Source organism: Hyposmocoma kahamanoa, unplaced genomic scaffold (genome assembly GCF_003589595.1).
Source record: "Hyposmocoma kahamanoa isolate Upper Pololo Valley unplaced genomic scaffold, ASM358959v1 66, whole genome shotgun sequence".
In the NCBI taxonomy this organism is placed as follows: domain Eukaryota; kingdom Metazoa; phylum Arthropoda; class Insecta; order Lepidoptera; family Cosmopterigidae; genus Hyposmocoma; species Hyposmocoma kahamanoa.
The window spans coordinates 12,240,057-12,256,799 of NW_020653854.1; positions in this window are offsets into that span (position 1 = coordinate 12,240,057).

The window sequence follows — 16,743 nt, forward strand, 5'->3', positions numbered from 1 at the left end:
ATAATGGTTTCTGTTTACACTACTCTGTAGAGAGATATTCTCAATAAAATAACGCTTTGTTAGTTAACCTGCACGTTCGATACGTTCGTTCATACAGTGTTCACACTGATATCTGGCGTCATAATAACGGGCCGCAGCGTACCTTTATTTTCTGGATACACCACATCTATCAGACTTTGTGATATTGGATCCGTCGCAATCGAGAGGATTTTTATGGACATTACCATCCCACAATATCACGGTCTCATGAAGCCAAAACAGAAAACAGGCGAAGTGCAAGCGATTGACGATGACCGACGTATGGCAAGACTACTGGAATAATAGGTTTACAAATTTTATTTCTCAAAATAAGTATATATTCACTTACATGTTATGTGAGTAATAACTATTATATTACGCCATACGACAAGCGTCAAATTCATAAAACCTAAGAAATAGAAATATGTATATTTTTCTAGGAGGTGACAAGTTTTGCGTCAAACATCATAACTTTCTGGGCAAGAGGATTGTTGTCAATAATAATATATCACAATAATAAGGGTTGTCAATAATTTCCGGTAAACAAATGGTCGTGTACCAATCACTACTCACGGTACAACGATTAGCCAAAGCAACAGTAGCCACGTGTCCAGTTTTAAAAAGAAGCAATCATCCGCTTAGAGGCACTTTGCACGCGCGTCACTTTGGTTGGTTTCGGCTCATCTCGAAAGACCCATACGCTCGATTGCTCCTTTGTTTTGAGATCGTAACTATAAATAATGTTTCGTCACCTGTATCCCACATCAAATTGAGACGCCTTCGCTTCGTTGAATCTGGTAAGCATGGAATTGCAGCAAGTGACGCGATCCGTTTTTTAAGGCCTCAGTCAAATTGTGTGGGATCCACCGGGAGAGCACAGCTTTTTCACACCAAAATGTTTGTGTAGTATTGACTGTATTTAGCTCATGCCTATGCCTAAAGATGAGATGCCCGAATCTCATGGTACGTCACACGCCTGTCTGCTTTGATCCTATGGCGCACAGCATCGATGTTTTTGTTGTTCACAGCAGTGGACGGGCGACCATCACGAAATTCGTCACTGACATTCACACGACCGCGTAATTCATTTATATCATTCGCTTATAATTCAACTGCCTCCGTGGCCGAACGGTTACCATGCCGGACTGCCACGCAGGTCCCAGGTTCGATTCCCGGGCCGGGAGAAATATTTGTATGGCCTACATTTATTTCTCTCGTGAGTTTGGGTGTAATTTGTGGTTGTCTAATTGTGTGTCCATGGCACTGACACAGGGTTTCCCTAGTGCGGGGCTATGTTGATTGTGAGCGTTGTTATTATTATTATTATTATTATTCTAATTATGCAAACCAGCTATAAATAGTCCTCTTGCATGGTGCTTTATCGCCACAAGCAGTTTGAAGCCGAGCGAAGCTCCGCTGAGCTGTTAAATTACACTTCAAGTCGCACATACTACGAAAATTGTCACGAGTTAAATCCATGGTGATGTAGACAACCAATTTCTAAAATGAAGGCACAATGTAAAAACAAGTGACAGTCAAATGAATCAAACTGTATTGTACAGCCAAAGAGATCCATTTTCAAATGTTATAATTACTTATTAAAATTAATAATGCAGTTCTTGGAGAGCAAGGTCAAGAGTGAAGCAGAGAAACTTATACAGCATCTTAATATCACATCAGACAATTATCAAGTGTGTTGCGATAGTCTCAATTACAGATACAATAATGTTAAATTGATCTTCAGTTCTCACATCAACATAATTATGTCTCTGCCCGTGATGCAACAGCAGACAGCATCACTAATCAAGAAAATTCATGACACTACGAAAGAGTGCTTGAACGCTATCAAGAATCTGGGTGTCGACGTAACTGCCTGGGACCCAATACATGTCCTCATCATGTGCCAAAAATTGGATGCTGAGATGCACAAAGACGGCATTGAATCAGTTAATTCGCCCCGAGAACATTTAGTATGAAAAAAATGCCTCAGCAACAGAGTAGGTCCAACCTCAATAAAAATCATAACATGAGCAATACCTATAGCAACAAGCCATTTGCGATATCGTATCACGTGTCATCCACAAATACTTATAGATGTCAGTATTGCAAAGGCGCTCATTCGATTTTCTTTTGCGATGAATTTACCAAGTTGCCAAATGACATGAAATTGAAAGTGACAACATATTTGCGACTTTGCATCAACTGTCTTTAAGATCACAAGGGGAGTAAATGCACTTCAAATAGAACGTGTCGTAAATGCCCCGAGCAACATAACACCTTACTACACGATGCATTTACAAAGCCTTCAACTTCATCAGCATATACCTCGAGCAAAGAAAATGTGAATGTGTCTCGAAACAGCTCATCGGAGATTTTATTAGCTACTGCTCAGATCAAGGTTCAAGCAGCTTTTTTCAGCAGCAGCAGATTGCTCTTATCAGAACATGCGGGCACTTATTGACCTGGGGTTGCAAATATCACTTATAACTGAGAATGCGGCACAAAACCTGGGTTTACCTCGACGCCGTTGCAAAGAAGTAGTGTTTGACCTTGGCACACAAGAGAACAACTGCAAGGGTGTTATGAACATATCAGTATCAGCAATACGTGGCGAGTTCAATTTTACTACCAATGTAGTCATCATTAAAAATTTAATCAATAATTTACCAAATCAGACGTTTCGAAAACCAAACTGGACACACATCGAAAACATCAGTCTGGCAGATCCAGAATTTTACATCAGTCGTCCAGTGGATATATTACTGGGTGCTGATATTATACGCTCTTATCATGATGAGCGGAATTATCAAAGCAGAAAAGCTATCAGAGCCCATGGCACAACAAACTCATCTTGGATGGCTGCTATGTGGCAACGTCAAGACATATCAATGTAATGTCATCTTAAACAACCTCAAAGATATTCAACAATTTTGGATAATAAAAGACATCGACGAAAATACATTGAATATGTCATCAGCACACAATTATTGCATGGAACAGTACAAAGAGCAAACACATCGACAAGCAGATGGTAGATATGTTGTCAGACTTTCTATGAAAACGGAAAAATTGGGACAGTCAAAGCAGAGAGCAGTAGCACAATTTCTATAAATAGAAAAGAAGTTTAAAAATAATCAAAAATTTGCGGAAGGTTACAAGTCGTTTATAAAAGAATATATTAACTTAGGACATATGCACGAGGCTACCAACAACAGTAACCAGACACCAGTTTGTTATCTACCCCATCACTGCGTGCATAGCGCGGACTCAACTACTACGGCATTACGAGTAGTGGTTAATGCATCATCGCCTACGAGATCTGGCCATAGCCTAAATGATCTTATGTACAGCGGGCCCAACTTACAAAGTGATCTTTTGTCACTTATACTAAGGTCGAGGCAATATGAAGCAGCATTCATAGCCGATATTGAGAAGATGTTTAGCCAGATTTTAATACATCATGAAGACCAGAACCTGCAAAGGATCATATCGAGAGATAACACCGATCAGCTGTTACGAGAATACAATCTAGCAACAGTTACTTATGGCACCGAAGCAGCCCCTTTCCTTGCTATGATGACCTTGAAGCAGCTAGCAAACGACGAAATCCATAAGTACACACCCACAGCAAAATAAACTTTAGAAGAAGAATTCTACATGGACGATCTTCGCAGCGGTAACCACGACATAACTTCAGCAAAGCAATTACAAGCAAATCTAATTGCTATGCTCAAATCAGGTGGCTTTAACCTTCGCAAATGGGCATCAAACAAACCCGAATCACTGCAAGGTGTAGAAACATTCCTAAATCAACAAGCGTCTCAATTTAGATACCCCGAGTCCACTAAAACGCTCGGGCTAAGTTGGAATCCTGTTGACGATCAATTCGCATTTCAACTCAAGCTCAACCCAGCAGCACCATCATCAGTATCATCAACAAGAGAATTTTATTATCAGAAATATCGAAGATTTTCGATCCGCTCGGATGGCTCGCCCCAGTTACCACTAAACTTAAACTCGTATTTCAAAAGGTATGTCACATGATGTTCAGTGGGATAACGAGCTACCAACCGAATTTGTCGATGAATGGAAAATCGTTCGAGAAGAGTTGGAAGATATTAATGAAATTAAAATAAAGCGATGGCTCGAGACTCAACAAAACGACGAGATTGAATTACACGGATTTTGCGACTCGTCAACAAAAGCCTACGCTTGCGTAATCTACTGCAAAGTAAACAAACAAAACATTGACGGTAGACCACAATCATCGGTCACCATTGAAGCAGCATAGGCGAGACTGGTACCTATCAAAAAGAACGTCACTCTTCCCCGATTAGAGTTAATGGCATGTCTTCTTCTATTAAAAGTCATGCAAAAGATAGTAAAAAGCCTGCCAAAGCATACTATCGAGATATGTGGATGGGTTGACTCAACAGAAGCGTTGGGTTGGCTTCAAGGAGACTCGGGTCGCTGGAAACCATTTGTAGCGACTCAAGTAGAGCAGATCAAAACCATCATGCCTCCAGACTGCTGGAGGTACGTGAAGTCGGCCGAAAATCCTGCGGATTGTGCCAGCCGAGGAATCAGTGTCAAGCAGCTAAAGGAACATCCGTTGCGGTGGACTGGACCCACCCTGGCTATCTACTTACAAGTCAGATGGCGAAAAGGAACATCCTGTATTTACAACCGTTCAAGAGGTGAAGAAAAATATACAAACAAATGTCGCTACTACAAATCAGGCAGACGTAATGAGTGACATTATAAACAAACACAGCTGCTTTGTTCGTGTAACCCGAGTACTAGTATGGGTACTTGGAGCGGTGTCACGTAAACAATATAAGCAGACATTCCTATCAGTTGATGAATTATCAGAAGCAAGAAACAAAATTATCAAATATTATCAGGAAATTGAGTTTGCTCAAGAAGTATACAACCTCAAAAACCAGAAAGAAATTGAGATGAAGAGCAAATTACTGAACTTAACACCATTTTTAGATCAAAATTGATTTCACAGGGTCAGTGGTCAGTGGTCAGTGGTGGTGATTAACGAAGACATGAAGCATCCCCTAATTGTCCCCCATGACGGTCATCTAACGAAGTTGCTTATAGATCAAGCTCATAGAGACACTTTTCATGGTGGAGCAGGCCTGACTCTGGCTCGTCTGCGACAACACTATTGGGTAATAGGTGGAAACAGAGCTGTGAAGAAACGTCTTCGCAAATGTGTCATCTGCCGGCGCCACGATCCTGTAAAGCAGACTCAATTGATGGGACGAGGGACGAGCAGCACGTTACAACCCAACCCGTCCGTTCTTCAACACAGGCGTAGATTTCACTGGCTATGTCGATGTAAAGGCTAATAAGGGAAGGGGAATCAAAACCACCACAGGATACATCGCCGTTTTCGTCTGCATGGTGATGAAGGCGGTACATCTAGAACTTGTCTCGGATTTATCATCATCAGCCTTTCTAGCAGCACTACGAAGAATGGCTGCTCGTCCAGGAGCCCCACGCCACATATGTTGTGACAACGGCACGAATTTCGTGGGAGCCAGCCACATTCTACAAAAAGAAATTATCAATCTTCAACAAACATTAAACGATGAGTTCTATTCGCAAGCAGCTGAAATGGAGACCAAATTTCATTTCAATGCGTCATCATGGGCAAACGCCGGCGGACTGTAGGAAGAGGTTGTGAAGAGCTTGAAACATCATTTACGCAAAGTCCTCGGAGAACAAAAACGCACGTACGTGGAGTTCTCTACTCTACTCACGCAGTTGGAAGCATGTCTAAATTCTAGACCCCTCGTCGCAATATCAGAAAATCCAGATGACGTAGACTACCTCACTCCTTCACACTTCCTAGACAGCGGGCCCACCCTTACAACTGTGGAAACAGAAAGAGACGCCAGAACACGGTGGCAGCTAACAAATAAAATTTGCCAATTATCAGCATGATCTAAATGGCAACAGCAGCAGCAGAATCAGAAAGTTGGCGATATCATATTATCCATGACACAAATTTACCAGCTGGAAAGTGGCCACTCCGTAGAATAGTAAACCTACACCCTGGAAAGGATAGGCACATCATAGTGGTGAGCGTCAAAACGAAAAACGGCATCATACAGAGACCCATCGTAAAACTATCACCGTTGCCTGTAAATGAAAAGTTACAACAAGAGAATCAACAAAGCACACGGATCTCTAATCAGAAATCAAAAAAGACGACAAACATCATTTCGAGCGTCAAAACAATGCTTATTGCGTTACTTACAACGATGCTCATATTACCGATACATGGCGCTCATAACATCGCGCAACTAAACAACAATGAAGGCATTTATTTTAACAAAATATCAGATATGCATCTTAGGCGAAATAAATGGAAGCTAATTGTATATTATAAAATGGATCCATACAGGCAAGGCTGCGAAATGTCAAAACAATACCTTAGTAGTATAGGCAGAATATGCGACAAAACAGATATGTGACGTTATCATGTTACAATTACGTCATGGCTATGTGGAACTCGACCTTTATAACCATATGTTACTTGGTCAGCAGAATGGCGAGGCGCACTCAAGTGCTCGCCGCGGCCTTATCAATGGAATTGGCAACACACAGCCTGTTTGGGGTATAGGACGACCAATTTGCTGAACAATATCAGAAAGATATTGAGTTGCTTCGCATGAATCAGAAACACATGACAATATTATGGCGAATTCAGACATCAATTGTGGAAGCACAACACAACTTACTACAAAGAGTTGAAGAAACCATGTGTACAGCACAAACACGTCAATAAATACATTAATACAAGAGAGCAGATGGACTAACAGCATGATAGAAAGCCTGCAAAGAGACGAAAACAGCAATAGTTTTGCCCTATCAGCGATTATAGCAAATACTATCTCAAGAAACTTGAGAGATATTCAAGATTATTTGCTGAATACCAAGCTTGCTTCATGGATCCTTCAACGTACACCTTATCAGCCCCGAACAATTCCAAGGTGAATTGAACCTTATAGCAGGCCAATTAGCAAAAGATCTATCATTACCGATTAACAACATAGCCACCGACTTAGCAAAACCTTATCATATGCCAAAAATCAGAGCAAAAATGACGAATCATTATTTCCTTTTTGAAATCAGGATACGGTTAGTGGCAAGAGATTTTTACGAAATATTTCACCTGCTCCCTATTCGTCGTAAAGTGAACGACACTGTAATCAGCATACTACGTATATCAGAATATATTGTTATGAATTTACAGAAAGATTCATACTTCCCTATGACACACGCAGATCTTCTACGGTGTGACCGATATGATGACGTCACCCACATGTGTTCATTGCAGACACCAGTGTATGATATGACTTCAGACAAATGTTTATGCGTCATGAATGAAGAAACAAAACAGTGTGCTATCAACAGCGGACCTTGCAAAACTTCATGGTCAGACTTACACTTCGTAAATACACACTTGTTTTCATGTTGCGGACAATGCACTGCTCGTACCATATGCGGGAATCAAGTTCCATCAGAACAATTAAATGGAAATGGAATTATAACTATAAGCGGAGATTGCATAATAAAATGTGCAGATTTTACTATCTACTCACATAGACAGCAAAACGACAAGCTGATGGTCGAAGCCAATGTTCAAAAAATAAACATACCTTCGATAAATCACATCATTGATTTATCAGATGTACGGATTAATCAGTACCATATCAGTCGTGATTTGTATTGGATTGATATTGATGTGGCGCAGACTACGTAGATGCCGCATGCAAACCTCGAGCAACAGCAGCGCCTGCCGCCCGTTTACCACTCTGCCAACCACGCATGCAGCGAGGACAGCGCATGTTCAACGGCCAGCAGGACGGCCGCTACCGCGCGCAGCAAGCGAACAGATACACCCCACTGCACATGCTCCCAAGACAAGTGTCAACGTGTCGGATGCAAGTGATGGCGAATTTAATAACCAGCGTTACGCGAGCTTAATTAACAAAGCAACCTCTCCAAGTTTCAGAAATCATCAGTACCTATATCAAATATTTAAGTTGACATGTAAAAATATTTAAGATCATTTAATATTTAAGTTGACATGTACAACATTTAAGGTCATTTAATTGTATCACATTATCATTATCTAACCTATCAGTTATCAGCTTCTTATCATACCATTCTAACACGCTTCTTTTTTTCTCTCCTGGAACATGTACGATACATGAACGTACATTTTGTAGGATAAGCACATTGCGCCATTGACCGGTTATTAGGTCAATGTAACAGAAATGCATAAATTACGAAATGCACTTTAGTTCCAAAACTCACTCGCAAGCCATCACACATTCCATCTATCAGTTATATTTTAGCAGTTCTTTTAGCAATAAACTTTCACATTCTATCAGACTCTTATCATTGAGAACGAGAACCTTAAATATGTACCCAAAATAATAATAAATTTATTTTGCAAAATAAGAATCGATGTCTAATTATCAACAGACTAATAAACTACGTTAGTATTACCTCGCATTCTATTCATAATAAAAATAATATTTACGTAATAAATTGCAGAGACCTGTTGTCCCTACTCCCAGTTCGACAATTGACATGTAAAAACATTTGATTTGATATAGTGATGTAATTATTAACACAATAATATTATAGTAATAAAAACTATACAACAACTAAACTAAGAATTTTTAGGACGGTGGAAGCATTTTAAGTAAGTGATTTAATAAAAAAAAACAAAAAGGCAGAAGATTAAAAATCACTTGCCAAATTTTATTTCCACTCTACATGACAAAATCGGCTCTTATTCCCATTACTCATTTGAACGTTCATTTCATAAGCAAGAACTTTATGTTCATAAGCACGGACAAAAGACCAATCTAATTCATAATTCATAAAATCATTTTTAACGTTAAAAAATGAAACTTAATTAAATATGCGCCAAAAATCGCAATTGTTTTTTGTCACTAAATAAAAATAAAATATTGCTTTTGATGTCAAAATGTTCCTTGAACCAGTGACAAAATCGATAAGTTTTATTTAATTATATTAAAATGTTGATAACGATTTTGGCTATGGTACAAAAATCAGTTTATTACCTATAAACTTTTAAATCTATCAATGGAATATTGAACCTTGTAGCAAATAGCAATATGTGTAAATTAGCAAACAACAATGCTAATTTACACATATTGCTATTTGCTTAAGTAACGTTACACCACATCTTTTCTATACGTACGGGGTAGGTAGAAAATTACAGATTTTTTTTGGTCCGATGATGAAAGGGGTAGGCAGGATGAGCTGATGGAGCTCATGGGCATACACACCGAAGTATATTCTGTAGTAAACCGATAGACAGGCAACTTTACGTCGGTTTGCTAAACTATGAAGTTTAGATTCGATCTTAGACGCGTAAGATAACTATGATTGTTTAAATAATAGATTAAATTAGCGTGTATTGATTTGCATTACCGATTGTGTGTATATATAAAGTATACAGTATGAACGGAATCATTTATTTCTTTTCATCAATATAACAATATTACAATTCCAAATACTATGTAAAAAGATAATAATTAATATGAAATATAATTGAACAAAATAAAACAATAATAATTAATACGAAATCAAATTGTATAACTAAAAACATATCAATAATAACTAAACGTGTCAAAATACAATAATCTCGAATAAAAATAAAACTACAAGTTCTTCAGAACAAATTTCTCTACACTATAAAATTAATTGTCCAATAAAAGGAGTTTCAGTTGGGTATAAAGCGTTTCGTCGTTTGTAACACTTTCTGTTATGACTTTGTATTAGCTAGTGATACTTTAAAAAATGGCGTCATGTGTCAATTTAGTATGGACACTCTACATTCGTTACAAAAAAAGGAAACTCTTGTTCCATACAATAAGCTATCACCTCGAGTAGGTATACCAAATTGTATAAGACAGTTTCTTTTCGCGATTTAAGAGGGGACTCGATAAGAAAAGTTCTTTATATTGATGGATACCATAAATCATCGTCAGTCAAAGTTTTGACAACTGATGAAAAATCATACTATTACATAAAAAGTTATTTAGTATGTGGAAATACTTACTTACAAGTACACACTCCCCAGCAAATCACACTGTTAAAGAAGATATTATTCTTTCCGGTAACATAGTGATTACCGTAAAATTTCATAAATGTAAAGAACACGAGAGAGCTCTAACAACACTTTCAAACAACGCGACACAACCACACGCGTTTAAATTACGCATTTAACTTTATAAAGGATGTCACATTTAATCTCGCCTTCACTTGTTTTAAGAAACGTGCTTGAAAAATGAATTGTAAGTTAGTGTTATATTATTTCAATAAGGATTTTGTCCTCTATGGAAAAATAAAAAAAGGCATTATGTGTCTATGTTTTTGCCTATAAATTTCATTCAAACTCAAACTGAAATCATCTTTCTTTTATCTTCTACATCTTAGATCGAGACTACCTACAAGCTTTTGGAGCTAACCGGGTTACTATCACGGTTTTTTGTCATCCAAGTACGCAGAACCTGTAACTTTAAGTATAAAGTTTTTGATATTGCATTGTTAAGTCATTGTAATTTCATTAAGTCATTTTCACATTTTTTGCAGTTAATTTTGTGCTTCACCTTAGATGCGATACATAGTGGGAGTGCCTACTCTGAATATATAAAGGTTCGGAAAAATAAATAACTGCCACCATATAATAAATAAGTCAGGTGATCAATAACTTTGTTTGATATATTGTATATATATATTTTATTCAGGTGAAGAGCATCGCTCATATTCATATATTCAAATTTGCCGTTTCATATTTCGTATAAAAATGTCATCTAAATATCACCATACAAATAACATAATCTAAAGGGCCTGATTCTCGTATCCTGTGACAGTTTCGATTTCGAAAATTTTTAAATTTATCATCCTAAATGATCGCAAGAAATTATACTAAAGCTGTATTGGCCCAAAAATTGTTACTCTTCGTATCAAAGACGCTAGTCAATTTTTTTGATAATTTAATCATTATAAATTTTTATACAAGAAAACCGACTTCAAAAGTTCGTGAAATTACATCTATTCGCCAAGTTTTATTGAAATTGGTTACCGGAAAGCGTGCGACGAAACCTGATTCATCCCAAGTTTGCCACCCTTAGAGGTGGAATATTTCCTTCAAATTTAAATAAGACCAATGCTGATGCTCTTTCCAACAAAAAAAGAATCATTAAAATCGGTTAACAAATGCTGGAATAATCGCGTAATACACACATAAAAATAAATTACAGTCGAATTGAGAACCTCGTCCTTTTTTAAGTCGGGTAATTAATACCAATAATTATAATTAATTGCCTCCGTAGCCGAACGGATACCATGCTGATACTGCCACGCAGAGGTCCCAGGTTTGATTCCCGGGCCGGGAGAAATAGTTGTATGGCCTACAATTATTTCTCTCGTGAGTTTGGGTGTAATTCGTGGTTGTCTATATATGTGTCCATAGCACCCGCGACACAGGGTTTCCCTAGTGCGGGGCTATGTTGAGTGTGTGCGTTATTTATTTATTATAATGTGCCAGAGAGCCACACAAATTACCTGTAGCGCTTCTCGCTTTACGCACAAGTCGCGCCATGCTAGAGCTGCTGATCTCAAACTAAGGAATCCCCTGTAGGGAAAGGTGGGCAAGAAGGGCCTGTTAAGGTTCATCAATTAACAGAAACGGTAATAAGTTTACACAGCGGTTGCACGTCCTCCCACTAAAAGTGCACCTCCCTAATATTCGAGGTCTGCACTCAAATCTCGATTCAGCCATCATCATCTTGAAACCGATAAACCGCAGCTGCTGTTCCTCACCGAGACGCAGATGTCCGACTAACACGGCGTACCTCAGCTACCCCGGGCATACTCTGGAGCACAGGTTTTTACCTCGTGCCGGAGTCTGTGTGTACGTTCGTGATGACATCTGTGTCAAGCGTCTCAAAAACCTTGAGACACCGAGTTTTTTGTTTTGTGGCTTCTGGTAGACACAGGAGTTGCATAAATAGTGTACTGCTATGTTTACCGATCGCACAGTGGAGATCAGGAGACAACCAAGCTGTTCCAATATCTGAGTGAGACGTCTGATGAGATTCAGCTTAGGTACCCAGCGGCGCAACTAGTCATTCTGGGGGACTTTAATGCACACCATCAAGATTGGTTGTTCCCATACCAGATGACCGATCATGCTGGGAGAGAGACGAGTAAACTTGCGTTAACGCTAAGCCTCTCCCAGCTTGTCAGTGGTGCCACTAGGATACCAGATTTTGAATCTCATACGGCTAATTGCTTGGACCTTCTGCTGACAACTGATCCAGACCGATACTCTGTGGTTGTGGATAGTGGGTACTTCCGACCATTGTCTGGTGAAAACTGTATCCGTATACTCCCCACCAGATCAGGGCCTCAGTGGTATAAGACGGGTGTGGCAATACAGGTTAGCAGATTGGGATGAAATGCGCCATTTCTTTGCGCATATCTTGACTCCATCCTTGACTTGATCCATATCTTGACCTGAACAAAGCTAGCAGGCCAGATGGAATTCCAGCGGTAGTCCTACGTAACTGTGCGCCTGAGTTGTCTCCTGTTCTCACACGCCTGTATCGCCTCTCACTTGAGACTGGTGTAGTTCCCAGGTCGTGGAAGCTTGCAAACGTGCAACCTGTACCCGAAAAGGGAATGCAAGACTATGGAACGTGTACTTAACAACCGTCTCCTGTCATACTTTGAAGACAATGACCTCCTCAGTGATCGCCAGTATGGATTCCGACGAGGGCGATCTACCGGGGATCTTCTTGTGTATGCCTGTCACATATGGAGGGAGGCTATAGAAAAGCAAGGCGAAGCACTTGCAGTGTCTTGAAATGTCCAACGTTTGAAAAATGAAAAGTTGCAGACAGTACGATATGCATCAATGATATGTTAATTCCAGGTACCTTTGCGTATGCTGATGACAACACAATTGTAGTTAGGTACTTGACCAATGCAAAGGTCAGAGGAGAGGAAATCCAGTCTTGTCAAGAGTCCATGGTTAGCCGTTTAGATTTGACGCTCAAGAATGCCAAAAATGCAGCCAGGAAGCTTAGCCTCCTTTCCACACCGGGACAGTTGCTTCAGCTGTATCAAGCACAAGTCCGGTCGTGTATGGAGGACTGTTGCCACCTTTGGGATGACTCTTTTTTTTTTTTTTTTTTTAATTAAAAAATGGACGTACTCTTGACCAGTACCTAGCCCTAGAGCAAAGATGAGGTCTACGTTGGTACGAGCTCGCCCAGTAGATGCCTATTCAATCGCACCTTGAAAATATTCGGGTTGTATGTACTCGGAAAAATAGACGCAGGCAGGGAATTCCAGTCACGGGCTGTGCGCATTATAAAAGATGACGAAAAGCGCTTAGTACGTCTTAAAGGAATATCAACCAGGTGAGGGTGATATCCCGCCGTTCGTCTAGATGTCCGATGGTAAAAGGGGGCGGATGGAATGAGCTGGTGGAGCTCATGGGCACACTCTCCGAAGTATAATCTGTAAAAAACCGACAGACCCGCGACCTTTCGACGATGGGCTAAACTATGAAGTTTATATTCGAGCTCATCGTCGCCAATAAGCCTCCTGGCTCTGCGATCAATCGAGTCAAGAGCCTCTAGTTGGTATTTCGCTGAGCCATCCCACAGGTGACTGCAATGCTCCATGCAAGACCGGACCTGCGCTTTATATAAGGTTAAAAGCTGTCCAGGCGAGAAGTATCGCTTCACCTTGTTAAGGATACCCAGCTTCTTGGCTGCAGTTTGCGCTTTAGACTCTATAGAAGCGCCAAAGTTGAGGTTTGCGCTTAATGTCATGCCAAGAAGCTCTAGGCGGTCGGTAACTGGGACAGATACACCCCGAAAAGTAGGAGTCAGATCAAAGGAATCCTTTTTGCGGAAAAAAGACAGGCCTGCGTTTTGGTGGCGTTGAAGCTGACCAGATTGTTGTCACCCCACTGGGCAACAAGACTTAAGGTCAGGTTCGTTCGCTCTACCATAGCCTCTCTCAGCGAACGAATATCTTCCCTGCCGTCTCTTGCGCTAGACAGATATCTCTCGGTAACTGTACTGTCATCTGCATACCCAACTATACCCGGGACCAATAGGTCATTGATGTGTAGCAGGAAAAGAGTCGCCGAGAGAACAGACCCTTGAGGAACTCCAGCATCAATAGCCATCAAGTCAGATGAGCAGCCTTCAATGACTACTCGAATCGACCGTTCCCCAAGGAAATCTGATATCCAGCTGCAAAAGTCGGCAGGGATGCCGTAAGCAGGAAGCTTGCTCAGCAAACTTGCATGCCAAACCCTGTCGAAGGCCTTTGAGATATCGAGCGATACGGCCAGTGCCTCACCGTGTTTCTCGATGGCCTCGCCCCAGCAATGCGTAACATACACGAGAAGATCCCCAGTTGATCGTCCCCGGCGGAAGCCATATTGACGATCACTGAGTAGGTCATTTATTTCAAGGTATGATAGCAGCTTACCGTTCAGAACTCTTTCCATAACCTTGCAGAGTATGGAAGTTATGGCGATTGGTCTGTAATTACAGGGGTCGGCGCGGCTTCCCTTTTTAGCTACTGGTTGCACATTTGCAAGCTTCCATGATTTAGGCACTATTCTCGTTTTTAGTGAGAGGCGGTACAGACACGTCAGTACAGGAGTTAGCTCAGGCGCGCAAAGCCTCAGTACCCGTGCTGGTATACCATCAGGACCACTGGCCTATTCACATCTAGACTTCGCAGAGCTCTACGAACCTCTTTTGCGTGGATTGTGACCTCCGGCATTGAAGTGTCACAACGAGGTAAATTTGGTGGATGTTTTGAGCCTGCATCTAGATGCGAATTGCTTGCAAACATTGCAGCAAATAAGTTTGCTTTATCCGTTGCAGAGTGAGCCAGTGATCCGTCAGGTTTTTGCATGGGAGGCAAGGTGGGACGGCAGAAGTTGGATTCAACTACTTTGGACAGGGACCAGAACTGCTTGCTACCAGGAGGGTAGGATGCAAGCCTGGTCCCGATCCTGCTGATATGGTTGAATCTAGCCTTCCGGAATTCGCGTTTGCAGGACTTGGCGGCAGAATTAAAAGCTCAGCTGCAACATTATATAAATTACATCCTACTCAAGGTTACTGATTTCTCGATATATTTTTTTCTCGAGTTGCGAGAATTCTTGTACCCGATTTGTAGATTTTCTCAAGTTATTCGAGAAATTTTCAAAAACCTAAAAAAAGCAGCTTAATCAACTGTAAATTATCTAAACAAAAAACAATTGACATCAACTTTGTGGTTACCAGAACTTTCAATTGCAAAAGTTTAAAGAGCAACGCCACTGCACCTTGAGACATAAACTTGATAGGTACCACTTGTCTGTAGTTTCACCAGTACCCTTACCCCTCCGCAACTGGAACGCAGCAATACTCACATTACTGCTTGACGACTTACTTACTCCAGGGAAGTACTGCCACCATGCCTATTTCTGCCGCCAAGCAGTAATGTGAATAGTATAGCCTTCCCGTAAGAAAAGGGTAAGGGTGCTGGTAAAATTACAGGCACATGGGACTTGTCAACCTATGTTTCAGGGCGTCAGACGCAGTGGCAGTGCCCCTCAGACTTTTGTGATTTAAAACTCTGGGTGGCACTGCAACTGTTAGAGAAAGACGTGTCGCTTTCTACCAGGTACACGTCTTGTTCGTCCTGTCACTTAGCATTATAAAAAAAGTCATAAACAGTAGAGATCACAATAGCGCAAGCGAAGTCATACGTAAATAACACAAACATATATGTGGTTGTTACATTCTATTTGAATATGGCAAAAGGTTAAATAAATTTAATTTTTGGCAAAGATATTATGTTGACACTGAAATGACACAACGGCGGGTTTTGTTACATTCAATCATTTATATTAGGAAAAGAGTTTTAAAATGGCTACCGTAAAATTATAACGATTTCCTGCAAAAAAAATGTAAGAAAATTAAACTATTGAAGATAAATTACAGCCTAAGATCTGGCAGTATGGCCAATTAGACGCCTTGGCCCGTCCCGAAGAACGAAAAATTTTACTACTTATATTAGGAAAAAATTGACAATTCTTGATTGAAGATTTAAAAATCAATCGGTATTGCGCACATAATTTTATTGATCAACTGTCATTTTATACATACCAGGAACTTGAAGTTTAGGACGTTGAACAGAAATTGACAATAACTCCATCGACAAGAGCCTAAAAAAAGGCATTTTGCCAAGTAGATAGGGTCATTGCACTTTAATATTGATTGTAATGAATATTACGATGTGTTACTACCATGATATTCAATTATTTATTTATGAAATTACTCCACTAGTTTATTGTAATTACGAACACAAACAAAAATTCCTTCGATATGACAAGACTCGAACTTGCGTCTGTCCCATTTGAGAGCGACCGCTCTACCAACTGAGCTACAGATCGAGTCACCAGGCTTTACGAGTTTTTCTGTGCAATGGTTACATATCTTTCTTTTTGGATTTAACGGATTTTTTTCACCGTAGTGCCATCTGTGAGAAAACTATCAAAGTTTTCTTCATTTCATATCTGTGAACAATTCTGTAGACATTGATGATGTGAAATTTGAAAATTTCGACTTCAAATAA